Raw genomic sequence first — 6,000 nt, 5'->3', positions numbered from 1 at the left:
ATAACTCAACAAAGTTTTTTGAGGGCTAAATTGGCTATTAAATGTCTTTGGCAAACAGGATAAAGGAAAATCCCAAGGCATTTTGCACATATATATAAGAAGGAAAAGGGTAGCTCGGGAAAGGTTAGGTCCACTCAAGAGCAAAGGAGGGAATCTATGCGTGAGATCCTTAATGAATACTTTGCATTGATATTCGCTAAGGAGATGGATGTGGTGGATGGTGTGTCTCGGGAGGCCATAAGACCATAAGACATAGTTAGACCTAGTAGACCAAGTCTGCTCCTCCATTCAATCATGGCTGATAGGTTTCTCATCCCCATTCTCCCTCCTTCTCCCCATAACCCTTGATCCTTTTGACAATCAAGAACCTATCTATCTCCATCTTAAATACACTCAATGACCTGGCCTCCACAGCCTTCTGTGGCAGTGAATTCCATAGGTTCACCACTTTCTGGCTGAAGAAGTTTCTCCTTATCCCCGTGCTAAAAGGTCTTCCCTTTACCCTAAGGCTGTGCCCTCGGGTCCCTAGTCTCTTCTACCAACGGAAATATCTTCCCAACATCCACTCTGTCCAGACTGTTCAGTATTCTATATGTTCCAGTTAGATCCTCCCATGTGCTTCTAAACTCCATCAAGTATAAACCTAGAGTACTCAAATGTTCCTCATATGTTAAGCTTCTCATTCCTGGGATAATTATCCTGAACCTCCTCTGAACCCGTTCTAGGGACAATACATCCTTCCTGAGATATGGGGCGCAAAGCTGAGCACAATGTTCCTAATGTGGTCTGACCAGAGCATTATAGAGCCTCAGACGTACATCCCTGCCTTTATATTCAAGTCCTCACAAAATAAATGCCATCATTATGTTTGCCTTCCTAACTACTGACTCAACCTGCAAGTTTAAAGTTTGTGCGAAGATTTGTAGCTCGGGTGCTCGTTGTTGTGGTTCTGTTCGCCGAGCTGGAAGTTTTTGTTGCAAACGTTTCGTCCCCTGGCTAGGCGACATCATCAGTGCTTGGGAGCCTCCTGCGAAGCGCTTCTTTGATGTTTCCTCCGGTGTTTATGATGGTCTGTCTCTGCCACTTCCGGTTGTCAGTTTCAGCTGTCCGCTGTAGTGGTTGGTATACTGGGTCCAGGTTGATGTGTTTGTTGATGGAGTTTGTGGATGAATGCCATGCCTCTAGAAATTCCCTGGCTGTTCTCTGTCTGGCTTGCCCTATGATAGTAGTGTTGTCCCAGTCGAATTCATGTTGCTTGTTGTCTGCGTGTGTGGCTACTAAGGATAGCTGGTCATGTCGTTTCGTGGCTAGTTGATGTTCATGTATGCGGATTGTTAGCTGTCTTCCTGTTTGTCCTATATAGTGTTTTGTGCAGTCCTTGCATGGTATTTTGTACACTACATTAGTTTTGCTTATGTTGGGTATCGGGTCCTTCGTTCTGGTGAGTTGTTGTCTGAGCGTGGCTGTTGGTTTGTGTGCCGTTATGAGTCCTAGGGGTCGCAGTAGTCTGGCTGTCAGTTCCGAGATGCTCCTGATGTATGGTAGTGTGGCTAGTCCTTTTGGTTGTGGTAAGAAAAGGATAGCCAACTCCCAATCCTAAACGTGATGTTACAGAGAACACCAAACGGAGAATGCACTACAAGGGTATACAGGAAAGCCACACACACAGACCAAGTCCTAAACTATGAAAGTAACCACCCCAACACACACAAACGAAGCTGCATCAGGACACTATTCAAAAGGGCCACAACACACTGCAGTACACCAGAACTGCAAAAAGAAGAAGAGGAACACCTATACAAGGTATTCGCCAAAAACGGATACCCGCGCAACTTCATCAACAGATGCCTAAGAGAAAGACCACAGAACGAGGACATACCACAACCAAAAGGACTAGCCACACAACCATACATCAGGAGCATCTCGGAACTGACAGCCAGACTACTGCGACCCCTAGGACTCATAACGGCACACAAACCAACAGCTACGCTCAGACAACAACTCACCAGAACGAAGGACCCGATACCCAACATGAGCAAAACTAATGTAGTGTACAAAATTCCATGCAAGGACTGCACAAAACACTATATAGGACAAACAGGAAGACAGCTAACAATCCGCATACATGAACATCAACTAGCCACGAAACGACATGACCAGCTATCCTTAGTAGCCACACACGCAGACAACAAGCAACATGAATTCGACTGGGACAACACTACTATCATAGGGCAAGCCAGACAGAGAACAGCCAGGGAATTCCTAGGGGCATGGCATTCATCCACAAACTCCATCAACAAACACATCGACCTGGACCCAATATACCAACCACTACAGCGGACAGCTGAAACTGACAACCGGAAGCGGCAGGGACAGACCACTATAAACACCGGAGGAAACATCAAAGAAGCACTTCGCAGGAGGCTCCCAAGCACTGATGATGTCGCCTAGCCAGGGGACGAAACGTTTGCAACAAAAACTTCCAGCTCGGCGAACAGAACCACAACTGCAAGTTTACCTTGAAAGGGGTATGTTGGTACTCTGGGGTATGTCAATATAAAAAAGGAAGAGGTTTTGAGTTTTTTAACTAAAGTATTAAAAGTAAACAACCATTGGGTTCCCTGTTTTTTGTAATATGTATAGGGATGACTTGGAGGCAAATATGCGTAGCCTGATTAGCAAATTTGCAGATGGCACAAAGATTGGGGGAGCTGCAGACAGTGAGGAGAATTGCCAGAGGATACACAGTAGGATAGAGCTGGGCTGGAGACTTGGGCGCAGAGAAATGGCAGATGGAGTTTAATCCAGCCAAATGCGAAGTGATGCATTTGGAAGATCTAATGCAAGACAGTAGTAGACAATAAATAGCAGAATCCTTATTAACATCAACATAGAGAGAGATCTAGGCATGCAAGTCCACAGGTCTCTGAAAGTAGCAACACAATTCAATGAGATGGTCAAGAAGGCATACAGCATGGTTGCCTTGATCGATCAGGGCATAGAGTATAAAAATTGGCAAGTCACGTATAGAAATTTAATTAGGCCACATTTGGAATACTGTATACAGTTCTGTCGCCACACTATGAGAAGGACGTGGAAGCTTTGGAGAAGGTACAGAAACAACTTACCTGGATGTTGTTGGTTTGGAGGGTATTAGCTACGAGGAAAGATTGGACAAACTTGGCTTGCGTTCACTTCCGACATAGGTACAAATTGACTTGCAAACTGGAGCTGTTTACTGCCTGTAAAGCATTCATTTCCAAGTGTGACTGTTCTTTTTAACTGTGTTTCTATCTAGGGAGGATACGAAGCCAGAGGAGGGCTAGTGACTGGAGAGCTCCAGTTATGATGCATATTGTTTCATTCATTTGAGTGTCAACAAGGTTTCAGTGTGAGGACCTTGGCCAGGCAGGGGCACAGCACCCTGCTATGATGTTAACAATGGAGGTAGAGCAAGTTATCAATAGACAAATTGGCTTAATGCCGTGGTAGAAAAGATACAGATCATTACATTAATTATGTTTGATTATATTTCCTGTATCTAAATATTTTTTTCAATTACGACATTTGTGGTGTAGACACAATGCAAAACGTGGCGTAAGTCAATTTTGTTTCCAACGCAAAAAAAATGCTGGGCTCCAGGAGTTTTAAAAAATATTCCACCTTTTCCTATCTTGAAGATCAATTCTCAATTTGAGCTGTGTTTTTTCAGAGCTGATTCCTGGGGTTCAGCTGGTGTTGGTCTCCTTCTGCCTACCATTTGGCCTCTTTTTTATTTTTGGGATATTCTTTCTACAGTGTCCATGAATTAAAACCAATCTTCCTTCTCTAATCTAAAAAATGATAGTCCTGCTTGTTGCAAACTACAACCATTACAAGCTAAAAGAGGCATTTGTGAGTTGGATGTTTATTGATTGTCTGTGAAGGTTTGAATGGAACATAGGAAATGGTTAACTCTTTAAAAACTCACGTCTGAACTTTAAAGTTATCTCCATGAGTTAGCTGAAGTTAGCTCCTTGAACTTAGCACATTTACTCAAATACATGAAATGTAGAAAAATTAAAGCACGGTGAATTCTGTATTAAACAGAAATGAAAGCAAACAGCAAATGAGTTCATTAAGGAAAGAAAGATCTTAGGAGAAACCTCAGAATGTGAATGACTTGCAAGGAATTCTCTCATGGCTTCTTCAGACTGACCACAACAATGTGACTATTGTTATGGAGCTTGGTGCTAAAATTGGTTTTAGGATTTTTTAGATTAGATTACTTACAGTGTGGAAACAGGCCCTGCGGCCCAACAAGTCCACACTGACCCTCCAAAGAGCAGCCAACCCAGACCCATTCCCCTACATTTACCCCTTCACCTTACACTACGGGCAATTTAGCATGGCCAATTCATCTAACCTGCACATTTTGGACTGTGGGAGGAAACCCACACAGACACAGGGAGAATGTGCAAACTCCACACAGACAGTTGCCTGAGGCAAGAATTGAATCCAGGTCTCTGGCGCTGTGAGGCAGCAGTGCTAACCACTGTGCCACCGTGCCACCCTATATTCTAAGCCTTGGGACGTTTTAACTTTGCTGAAGACTGAGCATTAATCTAAGTTGTAAAAATAATTATTGTTTGCTACTCATTGTTCGAGGGTGACAATTGGTGCCCAGTTACAGTTTCAAAGATGCTGTAGGTACTTATTTGCAAATTTTTAAAAATTGAATTTTGTGTTCATTTGTATGAAGAATACTATGGATGTGAAAGTGAACTGTTTCCCTCTTTGGAAACCCATCCTGACCATTAAAATGGTCAAAATGACAAAACTAAATGCTTTGGGATCAGGCATCTATTACTCAATGCATTCTTGCCTTTATTAGTCTTAAAGTGAGGACTGCAGATGCTGGAAATCCTTGCTCTCACTGGAGTCTGAGTTGAGGCTGTCCAGACATTTTTGACAGGGTGGGCCCCTCAAAGTCTTACCTTATCACCCTGGCTGCATTCACATCAGATCTCACAAAGGAAAGGATGGCATGTTAATCCATCATGATGTTTGGGCTGGAAACTTGACCTAATGAGAAATTCTTTTCTGCAGAGATAGTTCTGGGCCTCCTTTTGCGTGGTTGTAAACGGTCAGTGGCGTGGTTTTAATTACATCCTTATAACAACAAAGATTTAATCTTAGAATCCACAATCCATTCGTTTGCTGACTTGTATAATTATTTGTTCCTGCTTAGAATCTTGGACTCATAGATTTTTTTCCAGCACAGGAGGAAACCCTTCAGACATTTTGGCTGCACTACTCATCGAACATTCATCTGTTCTAATTCCTTTTTTCCTTAAGTTCCCTCTAAACCTCCAGCTCCTTACCGTAAAACTGCAACCCGTTGTCATTGATCCTTCTACTAAAGAGAAGCATTTCTTCCTATCTCCCCCATGTCCCTCAGGACTTTGTAGACCTCAATTAGGGCCCACCCTAGCTTTCTCTGGTTGAAGACAAACAACCAGCCTATCCAATCTCTCTTCGTAGGTGCATCACTCTGGCCCAGGCAAATTCCTGATGAATCTCTTCTATACACCTCTTTTGAGCAATCATGTTATACTTTTCACGTGGTGACAAAACCAAGCAGAGTACTGCACCTATGGTCTAACTAGCACTATGTACAACACCTCCTTGCTCTTGTATTCAATGTGGCGAAAGTGAGGACTGCAGATGCTGGAAATTAGAGTCGAGAGTGTGGTGCTGGAAAAGCACAGCCGGTCAGGCAGCATCTGAGGAGCAGGAGAAATGATGTTTTGGGCATCTGTTTCCTGATGAAGGGCTTTTGCCCGAAACATCAATTCTTCTGTACCTCGGATGCCGCCTGACCTGCTGTGCTTTTCCAGCACCACACTCTCAACTTGTATTCAATGCGTTGACTGATAAAGGCAAGAATGCATTGAGGAATAGATGCCTGATCCCAAAGCATTAGTTTTGTCATTTTTTAAGTTTAAAATTGCAAAAGTG

This window comes from Chiloscyllium plagiosum, unplaced genomic scaffold (genome assembly GCF_037043375.1).
Source record: "Chiloscyllium plagiosum isolate Xiang-an unplaced genomic scaffold, Cpla_swu_hap1 HiC_scaffold_18, whole genome shotgun sequence".
NCBI classification, from domain to species: Eukaryota; Metazoa; Chordata; class Chondrichthyes; order Orectolobiformes; family Hemiscylliidae; genus Chiloscyllium; species Chiloscyllium plagiosum.
This window is presented reverse-complemented; position numbering follows the sequence as displayed.